We start from the raw sequence: 16,167 nt of genomic DNA on the forward strand, positions 1-16,167 counted from the left end.
CAATAGTAGGGGGAGGACTATAGCTCAGTGGTAGAACATAAGTTCTGCATGCTGAATATTGCTGGTTCAATCCTTGGCATCTCCAGGTAGGGCTGGAATAGTCCTCTGCCAGATGCCTAGAAACCCACTGCTAGTTAGTAGAGACAGGACTGAGCATAACTCAGTATAAGAGAGCTTCTATGAGAACTTGAAGCAATGATTTTGCCTCCATACTCCACCCATTTACTGCTTCTCATGAACATAAATGCCAGTTCTATGCCAGTTCAGTGAAAATGAAAGACTTCTGTGGTACATCATTCTGTTCCCCAGAGAGCACTGTTGCTTTCCTTTCTTCCATGTAAGTGAATGAGAGCTGTTTCCATTATGAGAAAAATACAAGAGGGTACATGTGTGGTCATTGAAACTGGCAACAATTATCCATGACACTGGGGAGACAGGCCCTTGGTGACAGGTGACCCCCTTGGCATATGCAACTCATCCCAATGCATGAAGAGACACAGGTGTCTTTGTCTCAGGTTAAAAAAAGAAAATACAAGTCGCACGTGATGTTTTCTTCCTGCATAGATGGCCATTCTGCATGGATGCAGATTAATAGCACTATCCCATTTTGGGTTGAGTCAATCAAATAAAGGTGCAGTAAACAAAAGCTGTGAAGGCGTTTTACTTGGCACATGGAAAGCCTGAGCAGTAGCTTCTGTTTTGTGTTTTAATCCTGCAGACATGTTTGGGTCAGTGAGAAAACTTCCAATATGAAAGCACCCACATAATCAGGAGCAGCCCATTGTCATGAAATTACAAGGCTCCATTCTGATGTTGATTATGCTGTTTTGCAGCTGCTTAGGCACCGTACAGCTTTGTCCCATGAGTTCATAAAGGCATAACAGGCTGAGCGTGCAAACATGGACTGACAAGTCTTTCTGTAACTGAGCAGGCTGATTCACCTGTGAAGCCATCTCTTCGGAATTTAGCCCTGGTTATTCATGGCACATTAGCAAGCTTGTCACTGTGACGTTAGGGCTGCAAGGGCACATAAAGACTGATGATTCATGAAAGTAATGGGGAAACCTTAGAGTAGTTCCACCTGACATGGTGGTGTTATTCCCAGCCATCATCTCTTATGAATGAACTCTGTTTTGCAGGTGCTGCTAATGAACTGAATTCAGGTGTACACTGATATGTCCTTGCACTGCACTTCTAAAACAGTTACTCCTGTTCACTGTTTACAAAGTCAAGGGACAAAACATGGTTTGTATTTGGTTAGAAGATTCACTGCCCCACAGGGATACCTGTATGCAAAGCAATAGACAAGAAATAGTTCGTTCTTTTGAAATGATTTCTCCCACAGGACTGCCAGAGTCAGAGACTCTAATGGTTATCTGTTCACAACTGCAGGACGGATATGTTTAAGCTGCTTAAGTAACTAATGTTGGTGAATACTAATTGGAGGCTAGGTTGTAACACAGGGTAATAGGGTCAGTGATCTGGCTGGTCCCCAAATCATAAGAACTGAGTGTTGTTGTGAATTTACTAGGTGCTGTGCAAATAAATGAAAAATAAATGAAAACAGGGCTCGTCTGTGTGGGCTTGCTCTCAAAGATTCAGGGCAAGACATATGTAAAAGTGAAGGAAAATAATCAGGAAAAGTCATTGTGAACATATTTGTCTTAAGGAAGTACTCAAATATAACAACCCAGTTGCAATATCTTTTGTTTTGTAGCTCTGTGATTTGTTCTCATACTGTATTGTGATGGACATTGGCTATAAACAATAAAAATGGTTGGTTGGTTGGTGGGTTGGTTGGTTGGTTGGTTGGTTGGTTGGTTGGTTGGTTGGCTGAACAACCCAGTTAAAGCCAATGGTAAAAGAGTGATGATGGGGAGCTGAAGGGTTTAATCTCATGAATACACAAACCTAAGAAATAGCTGTATACCCAATCAATAGTCCATCTAGCTCAAGAGTAGGGAACATTCACCCCACAGGTATGTCCCTCTAGTCTCCTCCAACTGATCTGGAAGGGCATTTAGGGGAAGCCACACCATCTACCCTACATCTGATGCAGTGAGGGTAGGTAAAGGTAAAGGACCCCTGGATGGTTAAATCCAGTCAAAGGTGACTATGGAGTATGGTGCTCATCTCACTTCAGGTCAAGGAAGCTGGCATTTGTCTGCAGACAGCTTTCCAGGGAGGGTAATGGCAGGGCTTTAATTGGGAAATTAATAAACTAAAGTGGGCTCCCAATTGTTTATTTGCTGGAGCAACACATGCTCCCACCATGCTCAAGGAATGGGAGGCAGCTTCCGATCTGTTTCTTCCTCCCAGTACTTTGATGCAATCCCATGCTTCCACCTGCAACACAGGAAAGCTGTTGGTAAGCCCTTCCGTGTTGTTTGCATCACCAACATAAGGGGTAGAAAAGAGAAGTTCTTGGAAAGTGGCAAATTCATGAAGTGAAGAGGAACAAAAGGTAAGAGAGTTTAACAGCATTCCGGGAAATAAGAAAATTGTTGGGCAGAAATATCAGGCGAAGAGGAATCAAGCTGTAATTTAATTCTGAGAAAAATTAAAGTTGTTCAAAAGAATGACAGATAATGAAATAGGGGAGAGGAGGGGAAAGAAGAAGGAGGGAGGGAGGGAGGAAAGGATGGTGAGAAAAGAAAGTTTGGTATACAGTAATCTGAAAAAAGAGATTGTGTGACTGTGTGGTGGTTTTTAAATACACAAGCCTATTTTGGGGATTGTATCCAACAAAGTTGTCCCATTTGCACACACCCCCAGATTGGTTCTGGGGCGCCACCTAACCCTCCGGAGCGGAATTGAGGGGGCTCAATGGGGCACATGGGGAAGGGATTGGTGAGGGAAGTCCTTGTAAAAATGAAACAATTCTCTGTATCAGATACTTAATTAGAAATGATGGAATATAAGGGTAGCATTGTTTAATTGGGAAATTAATCAACTAAAACTACAGTTGATTCCTCAGTGGGGGCCTTTTTTAATTGCTATGAGTTGAGTCTTTTGAAAGGCTGCTTAGGTACTGTCATGTTACTGTGATAGGGATTAAAAATAAGACCTGTCATAGCATTTATTTATTAAAGTGTAAATGATCCTACACTCCCTTCAGCATCTCAAAACCCATTCATATTAAGATTCTTTGTGTATGCTTGTGTGTGATATACAAGTGTACAGCATTTAAATGATTACTTAACAGATTAATTGGTTAAAAGCCAGATGATTAATTGACTAATTTTTTAAAAATCAGTTGACAGGCCTATTAAATACACTTCTGCCATGTCACAAATTTTGAGTGAATGGTTGAAAATTAAATTGCGACATCCTAGCTTCTTCTACCAATCCCAATACTTTGAGAAACACATAAAGTAAATTCAAGAGCTAGTGTTTACACTGAGTAGCTACCATCATCCTATAATTACAAAACAAACTGTGCAACTAAATAAATGAGCTCAGTAATTTGTTACAGTTTTTATTGCTCCGTAAGTATGTAAGCGATTGTAAATTGGGCTCTGTATTAAAGATGACAGTAACACATTGGATCCTAAAACTAAGAGAGCAGTTTTACTGACTTGTTTTTGCTACTAAGCATATAAAAATGGCAAAACTATAAAGTGAAAACAGTAAAGACTCGGGAGGACCTAAAACTGTTTGCTTAAACGTCCTGAAAATTCTGCAGGCAGAAAAAAGGTGGAAATATGAGGGAATGTGTTAGGGAAATTGGCATGCATTTAATTATTTTGTTTCTCTTTGCAAACGGCAGGGTGATTTTTCTAATGGAATGTTAGAAAATGAGATGGGAATGCATTGCAGAAAGCTGGAGGAAATGGGTATGCAGATGGTATAATCCAGACTCACTTCACCTCTGTCAATAGTAGCATCCCCTAAGTGGAGTTCTGCTCAGGTTGTTCCCATCTGCAGAAAAAGAGGGTAGTTTGCATAGATTCCTCCTTCCCCGAGGATCACCCTACCATCTCTCATGCTGTTCTGTGGAGTTCTCCAAGGCAGTGCTTGAGGAAGGAGCTGCAGGAGGAAGGAGGAATTGCTGAAAATTATCTCCCACCCCGTCCCCCACCCCACATTCCATCAGCAATATTCCTCTGATAGAGCGAAAGCCATCCATGGACAGAAGCAGCACTTCCTTAAGCAGAAGGCAAAGTCTAAATCCAAGCCATTATTTCTGAGGTGCTGGCACTATGTGAAGTGCCCAGCGTGTGGTTTTAATAATACAGACAGCTCTACTGTCCTCAATAATCTCACCAGTCATATTACGTTCCACTTACTGAGTCCCAGATGAGTTGCGTTGAGGGATATAATTAACATATCTCCAACTAAGGCAAGGCAAGGGATTTATGCTAGCTGAGCCCCAGTTCAGCCAGGAGTAGCCAAGATCCACTGAATCTAAACTCTCTCATCTTGGCAGAACTTGGGTTTGGATTGTGCTATTAGATTTGGTGAGATTATAGGAGATTACGGATGCAGTCCCACGTATATAAATCTCATGGAGCTCTGAGCATTATTATTGTAAAATATATTGGACATTGCAAAGCTTTGTGCTACTAGTTTGGGTTTTTCAATCATATTTTGAGTTGGGTGCCATTTTTATTGTACCATTGTATGATTGGTACTGTTGTATGATTTGGCTACGTGATAAAGAAGCATAGATTTTTGAAGCTAGAGTAGGCGTACACAGAACTACACTCCGGTGGATTTTGTTCCAAGGGGGTTAAAATATTACACAAAGGCAGAGAGTTTTCCATGAAATGGCTGGAAATAAGATGAGCATGCTAAATTTGGAAATCTATGCATTATACCAATTAGTATTTTATAGATCAAGTGAACAATGTGCAGTAGATTTGCTGAAAAGTAGATTTTGGTATTGCTGTTTGAATTTTCAGAAGAGAATTGGAAATTGCCCAAACTGCGATGTGGAACCCAAATCCCATTCTTTGTAAATTCCATAAATGCAACTGATGACTTTAACAGGTGCCATTTCTCAAATCCAGTATAGTTAGCATGGCTAAAGTTTTAAAAGAAGGTGTGGAAGTCTTCCTGCCACAGATCTCATTGGCTCACCAAGTCCTGGGCTGTTGACAGTGGAAAGTCTATTATCTTGTAATTCTGTGATAGTAGAGGGTAGTTTAGAGGAAAGAATTACATGAGCTCCATTACTCCTCTTATGGAGAGCTCTTCTGTGTCATGCGGAAGCTGATTTTATGCAGTCATGCGAAGCAACAAATTATTTCCCTGAATGCATAGTGACATCTCGGGCTGAGGAGGAGGGGAGGGGGCAGAAGCAGTAAATAAGTAAATAGATTTTCTTAGAGAAACAAAACCTGAGCCAGAGAACAATTTAGGGTTAAGGGAGTAGATATCAGTGCTCAGATAAAATAACAAAGAGGACATAGAACACAAATTAGGCCATGAAAGGGGTCAGGAAAAGCTAGGCATGAAGCGTAGTCAAGAAACTTTGACAATTAAATGAGTCTCAACTGAAATAACAGGGGAGCTATTGCTATTCTGCCTGAAATGCAGGGTTTGGTAGCTTCTCCAGCGTTGCTGTTTATTAAGCTTTTGCTCTTTCTACAGGGATTTACTTCAGGCAGACAAGGAGCTCACAGAACATGGCAATATTACTCTCACTCTTTCTTGGCAAGAAAATGAAAGAGCAGGAGAGAGAGAGAGAAAGACAGAGAGAGACTGTGGTGGAGTGTGAGGAGAGACTGTTGAACTTTCCATTTTCCATTCACCTTCTAGATAATAGCACCAAAATGTGAGTGGAGGAAGAACTGTGATATATGGAATTCCCCCCCCCCATGCTTTTTTAAAATGATACATCAAGAATGGGCAAATCTAAACCCACCCAAATGGACTATTTGCTTTTTGGAGAAACCAGGCAGACAACGTGTTGTACATTGAGCCATTTCCTGTAGAGTTGCTCTTAACTCCATCACTTAAAACTAGTTGTTGATCCCTTTTATTCTTTTCTTTTTCTCAGCACATGGAAACTATATTAAGAACACAGTAAAGAAGAAGAAGAAGAAAGAACTAGGGATTCAAACAGTTCTATTTTATGATGCCTAACCCCAGCACACAGCAGGAGTTAGCTAGCAGATGCTTGGCCTGATCCATGCCTGTTTTGGGAAAGTTGTCCAACATATTGGTACCACACAAACACACTCACACACATCTAACCACCCACTGGCCCCCAATTAATTAAATATGGATGTAATAAATGAATATGATCCTGTGCCAAAATGCAGCAGTGTCACAGCTTTTGAAATTCAGCAAAATCAGGCAAATAAATTACAGATATATTTTTTAAGGTGAGATGCAACTCACTCCCACTACAAGACTGGTTTGCATGCTGATAAAAGCTTCTCCATGGCAGTCCAGTCTGTTCCCAAGGGTGGAGGTAGCACTGCATTCCTGGTGGTGAGACATAGATCAGATTCATAGGACTCTCCTGCTCCAGCTACCCAGTCTTTCTTCCAGCCTGGTTGATGTCCTTCTCCGTTGTTAGGGTATCTCGCCGCTCTGTAGATGGGGTAGGACAGGGAGCCAGTAGGATGGCCCTTCCCTCCTCAGCCTCTACAGGCAAAAGCCTTGGATCTCCATCACACGTTCAGGCAGCTCCCCACTGAGAGCATCTGCATGCTCTCTTCCTCCTTCTCTGAAAGCTCATTTGATAGCAGCTGTCACCCCATCCACATGTCCATCAGGATCACTGGGCACATAATAGTTACTCTGCAAAAGACAGGGCTGCAATGCTGTGCTCAGAATAAGTACCAAGTAAACTTTTTTTCGGGGGGAGGGATTAGGCAGCAAGATGAATTAGCAAAATGGGATCAGGCAGCAAGTGATGGACTCAGCCATTAGTAAAGTATTTTCTATAGAATGTTTTTCAGTGCCAAAGGGGAATTTCTTGGAGGTCCAAAACATTTTTCCAAATTTCACATTTTTCATGCTGACCTGCAGGGGTGTTGCTAGGCACTTAAAAAGATCTGGAGAACAGGCCTATATGACACAAATTTGCATATGCTGATTTTATGTATGTATGCAAACTGAGAAATAACTACTAGATTTTATTTAAATCTTGTCCAAATGAAATTAATTCTTCAGATAATTTGTACCCTGTCCTGACCACACCAGATTAGTTAACTAAATTCCTCTTTGATTAACTTGTTCCCAATTAAATTCCTACACATATGGATCTAGTTCAGAATCAGTTGTTCCCTTCAATTAATATTTATCCCCATTCATCAATCATCATTCCTTTTCCAGAAATTAAATGCAAAATAGTGTGCATATGTGATTCCATTTTGGCGGGTGGTTCTTGTGCTGATATTAGGTAAGCAGGCTGACAGGTGGTGATCTTTCGTCATCTTATTTTATTTATTTTTAACATAATAAATCAGCAAGCCATCAGTTCTGCTCCAGGCCTGCCTGCTGCTGTGCTGCAAATTGGAACATTGAAACTCCCACTGCAGGGGAGAGAAAGGACGGGATGTTCTGACATTTCCATGAATGTTGTTGCACAGAAAAAGAAATGACCGCCCCTGTGAGCAGCCCACTAGGACAGCCATTTCTGTTCCCAAACAACATTTCTGGAAATAGAACTGATGATCTGCGTGACATGTTTGTCAGTGGCTTCCCAAAGCCTGTTTGGGGTAAGGAGCAGGAGGGAGGTCTACCTCGATAACTAGCTTATGTAAGGGTAGGGCTGCCCAAAGATAAGGTCCATGGGTTGGCTGGATGTAGCTTGGTCAGTCACCAACAGCTTCATTGCCACAGTCATCAGAAGAAGTTGTACTCTTCCCTTGGAATTCATTATCTCATCATTCTGATGATTGACAAACCCAACGAAACAGCTCATTCAGGCTCTTTGGAGATTAGCTAAGCCTACAGCAGACCCAGAGAATGGTGATGTTGTCAGAATTTAAACAATGTAATTATCAGAATTGTAATCATAGTGTGTGAAACATGACATATTGTATAGTGTATGGTAGTCCTGAAACAGGGATAAGAAACTGGTACCCTTCCTGGATTACATAATTTCTGAGCATTGGACATGCTAGCTGGACCCAGGGTGCCAACCTGAATAAAATATTGTGGGGGCCCAGGTATGTCCCACCCCACATAATCAATCACATGATGCAGTGTACACCCACCATTTGAATGGGAATGCCCATCAACTTTGTGGGGGGCCAGCTCCCTCAAATATTTTATTGTGGGTGCTGAAGCCCCCACAACATCTAGGAGTTGGCTCCTATGGCTGGACCTGTTGTTTTTGGAGTCAAACAACATCAGAGAGGTACAGGTTCTTCATCCCTGGTTTAAAGCATAAGTGGTTTGTTGTTGTTGTTTTTTAAAAAAGAAGAAGTTGTAAGCATTATGTCAATAATCTTAAAAGCCCCCACAAAATGACAAAATATAGAAGTTAATGGGAGTCTTGTTTCTAAAGGCAGAAATACATGTCCCCTGATATATGAAAATGCTCCTAGCATTTAATGGAATCATTGAGATAATGCTTAATTATTCCAGTTGCACATCCATTCATTCTTCCACAGTCTACATTTATTATTTTAATCATTGTGTAAACAGTCAGGAAGGATCTACTCTTGCTTGTTAACTGCTTAACTTTTTCTGAGTGTATAGCATAATTATAAGTGAATTGATAAGTAATGAAAGCATTAGCTGTTGTATACAGATTATAGCTCTGAAGCCTGGTACCACAATTAAATTTGATGTTTGTTTCTCTGTCTCACTGTGAATAATAATAAGGCTGCCTTTGTGAATATCCAAGTAGTATATTGATAACATTCTTCTAAATAAATAAACATGGTGCCAACAGTGCTGATAGCTGATACTATTCATTAATAAAGTATGCAATTAACAAATTCACTTAACTTAATGATTCCTAGCATTTGTACTAAGGCAGGGGTAGCCTTCCAATGTTGTTAGACTACAACTCCCATGACCATTGGCTATGCTGGCTGGGGCTGATGGGAATTGTAGTCTGAAAAGATCTGCCGGACATCATGTTGACTGTAATTTTTGCTTGAATGGCATTTGAAAATAATGACTGGCCTGGTGGAAGACTGGCCATATAGCGTGATATGAGTAAGGAATGATTGGGAGAAAAGAGATACAAAGTGAGGAGGGGTTTTGTTTGTTTTTGGCAACACAGAACAGACATCTCAATATCAAGACATACTTCTACACCTGTTAGAAAGGAATCTAGAGTGAACCCACTGACAGAAATCAGGTCCCAGAAGACAGGAAGATGCACACCCTGAACTCTATGGTTGCAGGGTTGTACTCTTAAGTGTATGTGTGTGAGAGCCTCTAGGGCTTGCCGATCAGAAGGCCAGCAGTTCAAATCCCCGCGACGGGGTGAGCTCCCATTGCTCTGTCTCAGCTCCTGCCAACCTAGCAGTTCGAAAGCACACCAGTGCAAGTAGATAAATAGGTAGTGCTACAGTGGGAAGGTAAACGGCGTTTCCATGCGCTTGAGAGTATTGTGTTCTGTTGATAAATGGTTGCCTTTTTAAACTGCAAGACCTTCACAATACATTTCCTCCATTACATTGTTTTTAGATCCACCTCAGAAGTGGCTTGGCCTGTGAGACAGGGCCACAAGTCTAGAGCCCTGTCTGCAATATCACTGCTGCTGCCTGGCATGGGGAGGGAGGGGGGACTAGCCCCCCCGCTACCTTGTCCCTCCCTTCCCAGTAAGCAACAGCGACACCACTACCAGGAAGTTAATACTGCAGCTCCGTCCCATTGGACAAGCTGCTTCTGAAAAGGATATGGAAATATTAGGCCAGATTAAGTCCTACTAGCAGAAGAAAACTGTAGCACAGCAGCACTTTTCCACCTATCATTCCCGACATGTGCCCTTTGCACCACCACCCCAAATTGACATGTGGCGGCGGGGGGGGGGTCAAGAGAGTTTCCCAAACAGTGTACAGGAAGCAGAAGGAGCAGAGAGGGACTCGTTACATCTGACAAGCTGAAATGCTACAGCTGACACAACAATTGCCATAGTGCAATGCTGAGTCGCAGCCATAGGATCCTAGCAATTATTTTTTTTTAAAGGTATTGCAAATGTCTTGCAACTTTAAAAGGCAATCATTTCTCAGCAGAATGTGGTGCTTTTAAAGCTATGCCAATTGTACATATGTGTGTTAAATGTAAATACAAAGAATACACCCTAATCTTCCTCAGCAGGTCCTTCCCATGTGTTAAAAGAGCCATTCTCCAGGCACAGGCATAGGCAAACTTAGCCCTCCAGATGTTTTGGGACTACAACTCCCATCATCCCTGACCACTGGTCCTGTTAGCTAGGGATGATGGGAGTTGTAGTCCCAAAACATCTGGAGGGCTGAGTTTGCCTATGCCTGCAATAGCACCTGCTGCATCCTAATAGAGCCTCTTTCATAGGCTCCTTCACAGAGCTCTGGTCTGACAGGAGTGTACCCTGACTTGTAATATCTAGTCTCAAACTTCAAATGCCACATTGGTTTTTCCCCTGAAGGGAATTATTTAAAAAAGAAAAATTCAGTGTAATTCAATGGAATTGGTCCTTCCAGACAAAATAAAAGAAGATAGAATATGAAGGTTCCAGGACAGTAGAAGGCAACTGAATTATTCATTGCACATCATTTATTCAACATATTTTTAGTTTATGATATTCAATAAGGCATTCAGCATGTTTTCTTCATTTTCTGACCACATCTTGTAACATTACTGGTGCCTCTCTATGATGTTAGCTGTGGATAAGATGCTAACTCTGAAACGGTGATCATCATAGTTCATCGGTTAATATGAAAACTTATCGTTTAGCTTCTCTTTATCTCACACAAATAATGAATCAGCAGTAGGCACTGTAATGAGCTGGTTTTTTAATGAAAAATTAGTGACGCCATGCTCCTGAATGCAGGAAAGAGTTGAGCGATACGTACGCCTTCCTGGAATTCAGCTGCAATTTTAAACGATCAACTGAAATCTCTTTCATCAAGCAAAATTCTAGTTTCAGTGAGTTTTGGGGTGACATACAAAAGCAGAGTTCAGTTGAATGTTCTCCAGCAGTATGAAGAAGGTTTCACAGGAATAATAATTATAGTCATACCCCACCTTTTCCCCTGACCTGGATAAAATGGTTCCCAAATTCTTATACTACTGTCTAAGTGCCAGATGTTCAGTGGGACAAAGGTTGCCTAAATGTATGTTGGAGAGGTGAATGATCCGGACAAATCCAGTGAAGTGAAAATGATACCTCGCCCTTTTCAATTTTTGAAAGGGGAAGTGTATTTTTCACAGAAGAGAAAGTATTTGCTGATTATATTCTCAGATCCACCAGGATCTGGTCATGTTTTCATATCCTTGTTTGAAGTCTGAGATTAAACCACCGGAAAGTACAGTTTAATAAACCTCAGAGATCTTCAATTACCTTGCATGAGAAAAAGGAAGAGGAAGGTGGAGCATATGAATAAAACTGACATTGCTGTATCTAAAATAGCCCATTATCTTCTTTTTAGGTCAATACCTTTGTTTACAGTGTCAAGAAAAAGTAGCTGTGGAGCTGCCTTTGGCACTCTAAATGAATGTGTAAGAATTTAAAGCACAAAGAGAGTGAGAACATATTGTTTGACATACTTCTCTTTCTGATAATATTTACCCATTCCCATTTTTACATTAGAATTTGCATTTTACATTGGAAGTTGCCTTACGTCAGTAACATCGATGGGCACAATTTAGCAAATCTTTAAGGACTTTTGTCCCATGATATCAATGGAAGCAATTTAGCTGCAAGCCCCAAATTCCAGTAAAAATCAGTGCACCTTGAAAATACATTCTAAAAGGGAATAGGTCTCCTTTGGGTTTTGTGTGCTTTTTAAAATAAGGTGGGCTTTAATGCCACCTTAAATAAAAAAGATATAATGTACCTACAAATATAACCTCGTTGAAATGTAAAAATGTTTTCACCGTCTAGATTAACTCATGACCAATGATCCCATTCTCAGAAAATTAAAATATTTCCAAAAAAACAAAATAAAGTACTAAATATAGAGAATTAATTCCAAAAAAATACTTCTGTTAGAGCAGAGGAAATGAAAATAATCACAACTGGTACATCTATTTTCATTCCTCAAACCTGTTAATTTGGTACCTCCCTACTCTCTCTCTCTCTCTCTCTCTCTCTCTCTCTCTCACACACACACACACACACACACACACAGACAAAGCTAAGCTATTTTACTTCATTTTACCAGATCCCAAGGTTTAATAAACCATTCCCTAAATTGAGGGATTTCCTTTTGCTACCATTATATGGCACGTATAATTTGTGCTGCTGTCATAATTTAAAAAACAAAAAACCCCTGGATTTATAGAACTGAACCTTTGAGACAGTATGATACAATGATGTTTAGTTCAAGGGACATTCTAAACTCCAAATTTTCATGTAACATTTCAGCAATTATATTATAATAATACATAATTTTCAAATGATAAAAAATTGGCCCTTGCTTTATTACATTTCCAACAAGTATCCTTTATATTACTTTGTAGCTAAGTCAATACCACTGGTAATAAAATGCCATTGTTACTAATAATTTCAAATAATTCTCTATTAAATAATTGGAAGCACTATATTTATGCAAATTAATCCAGAAATTTTAACAACCTTCTGGGACTTCAACATTGGAAGCACTATATTTATTCAAATCCATCCAGAAATTTTAACAATCTTCTGGGACTTCAACTCCTACTATGTTTTCACACTTATATTATATTTATTTGTAACTTGATACACTTTAGCTTATTATTATTATTCCATGTAATATTTTCAATGAAGAGATTTTTCTGATCCCTAAGTATATCATATATCTGCATTTAAAAATTTGAATTTTGTTGTTGTTGTGGTTTACCCCATTCCACTTCTTCTGTTTCCCTATGCTGAATTTGGGCTTGTAAGCTCTCAGGCCAGGGACCTGTTTTCTTGTACTCCATAAAGCACCAGGCACATAGACTGCATAAACATAATCAGTGCAGGAAATGGTTCACAATTTATTTATTTAATGCTCAAATATAGGCTCCACTTGATATCACAGAGTGGCTCAGGAAACCCAGCCAGATGGGCGGGGTATAAATAATAAATTATTATTAGTGGTATTACTTGATATCTCACCAAGTGACAGCTCAACATGCATATTGCCCATTCCAGCTGGAAAACATTGTGACTGAGCTGATGTTGCGATTTTATCTTCGGTGCTTAGTCTGAAGTGATCTGATTTGATCCGCTTGATGCTGATCACCCATCCAATGATGGGTGTACATGTTTAAACCAATCTTTATCATTTGATTTCATGGTCACTTACCACAATTAGAGTCCATGTATTAAACAACTAGGTTAGTGTACCACATAGATTTGTGGTTGTGAAAAGGTAAACTGTTTTAAGGGGACTCTTGTGTTTTTGAGATTTCAAACTCATTCATCTCCAAGGGCAAATCTGAGGGCCGGTTTACAAACTTATTTGTTACTTCACTCTCTCTGCCATTGCCTCCCACCTTCAAATCTGCTAGTGACTGAGGGTTGCACCATGTTATAGAGAAGGTGATTGATGCTGAATTCAGCACAAGATAATTAGATGCTAATGTCACCATTGTGCCAGGATGAAATGAATGTCACTTCATAACACTTCAGTGTAATACTAATTTCAGAGTGACTATAATGTCACCTTGAAGCTTGTTTGAGGCATTATGATTGTGATAATGATTAACCAATTGCATTGTTATCCTATATGTGTAGGTGTTCAGTTTCGGGGTGGGAAAAGAATCAGATCACTGTTTTATAAACACAGACTAGACAAATCCATCATTCCAGGCAGAATTCCATAAAGCAAACATTCTCAACCTCACAAGCAAAAACAAATGCGTAAAGTTCCTTGCCTTTGTCAATTGCTATGCTTCATTCAGAAATAAACTAATTTGGAAGGAATTACTACAAATTATAGGATCTCTGCTTTGGAGATTATCCAGCAACATTTAAGCTATTGAATTCAGTGGGAAAATATTTCCAATTAAAATAAGTGCAATTTGAAGGTGCTTAACTTGGGTTGGAATGTGCTAAATATATTTTCATTCAGGATTTTTAAAAACAAAACAAAACAAAAAACATCATAACGAAGGAAGCCAATAATCCAATAATTTGGAAGATCCCTGTTCTTCAGCAAAGGCAGCACTAAGTAGCTATTTATTAACATTATTTTATTTGCATAACTCTGTGCAGGCCAATGCACAACATACAAATTCAGCAGAATGTATCTAAATGATGAGGACAACATTCAAAACATCTGTGTATTGAATGGACACAGGGCACTAAGAGAGATATGAGGAAACTAGCAGTTTGCACAACACAAATGAATGGTCATATTATTTATAGCACTTGTAAGTGGAAGTCTGTACAAGTTGCTCTGCTAGATTATTGTGTTTGGATATGTTGTTTCCAAAGGAAGCTGTTTATGAACCTAACTTGGCATAGGAGCCTGAGTGAACACTCCATGTATTGAACTTAGGGATGCCCATTTCTGTTTCTTCCTTCTTCTTCTTTTTCCAATATTAAATCAAGCTGCTCACACATTTGCAATATTTTGTAAGTCCTTGTGAAAATTCACCAGCATTTCAGTGTGAATGTGTTTTGGTTTGCGAATTGCTTTGAAAAGGGCAGATGGGGGAGGTTCACCTTTAAATGCAAAACTGAATCAAATTTCTCCCCCATCCCTAGTTGAACCCATGGGTAAAGAAGGAATTTTTATGTTGGGCATCATGTGACACAATGGCTTCTCTTTGCCAGAGCATAGAAACTTCTAAGAATGCCTTCTTCTGTACTCACCTGCCAGTTCATTAAGATCTACAGATCAGACCTTCCTGGTTGTTCCATCACCCGTGAATGCATACTTATGGTCACTAGGAAAAGGACCTTTTCTGTTGTACTGCTTCTGGGATTTTCTCCCTGGGAAAATACAGTAGATACTTAACCTAACCTATGTATTGGCAGCTCTTAAAGACTTACCTTTTCATTGAGCATTTGCTAATTTTAATGCCTAGCTTTTAGTAATAAGTTAAAGCATTATTATTTTTACAGTGGTTGTTGTATTGACATTCCGTATTTCAAGATGCCTTTTCATAACCCAGCTGATATCTATGCAGCAAAGGATTGTTGTAGCATGTTGTCTTCACTGCAATGGACACATCATTTTGACAAGTAATGCAGAAATCAAAATGTGATCCGAGGGCAGGGGGTGGGGCGGAGAACAGCCCTTCAGCCTGATCCTATGTGAGTTTGCATATCAGTAAATCCTGCAGTGTTAAATGGGACTCAGTCCCAAGTGCGTATAACATTGCAGCTTAGAAAACAGTTTGAGCAGATTGAAATTCACACCACATACTGTAAATTAGCACTCTTTTAATGGGCTAGGGAAACACTGTTCTGGTACATGCAGCAAGGTCACAAACACCTCTCTTTTCTCCCTGCCATTTCTAGATGTAGCTGTTACTAGAGTGATGCTTTTGTGATGGGCGGAGGGAGGAAGCTACATGTCTTCCTCCTTCTCCTGGTACTAGACTTTCTTCCCTTCATATTAACCACAGTGATGTGCAAAGGCTTATTAATGTATTATGATACTCAAGTATGAACTCTTCCATGATTTTTAGAGATGAGATTTAAAAAGAAATAATATGAGAATGGTTTATTACTAGAAGGTAGATGAATCTGCCAATATTGATTTCTCTCAGTTTCTTCTTTTTCTTCAAGCTAGAGCTCAGCTCTCCACATTTCCACACTACTCTGTAAAGTTCTAAGCAGCATTTAAGCATGAATTCTGACTGATAGGTACAATTGCATGCTGAAATATGCATAATGTATACATTTTGTCCCACCATGGCTCCAGCAGGAACACTGGAAATTGCCTTATATCAAGTCAAACTTTTTATCCACCTAACTCAGTATTGTATGCTGGTTTGGACGGCAAGTGTGTTTGTATGGGGCAGGGGGATCCCATTTTTTCCAGACTCAAATCTTTTCCAGCCCCTACCAAGAGATGTCAGGATCTGAACTTGGGACCTTCTGCATTTAAAGCCTGTGCTCCACTTCAG

Source organism: Podarcis gaigeae (genome assembly GCF_964106915.1).
Source record: "Podarcis gaigeae genome assembly, chromosome: 6".
Lineage (NCBI taxonomy): Eukaryota > Metazoa > Chordata > Lepidosauria > Squamata > Lacertidae > Podarcis > Podarcis gaigeae.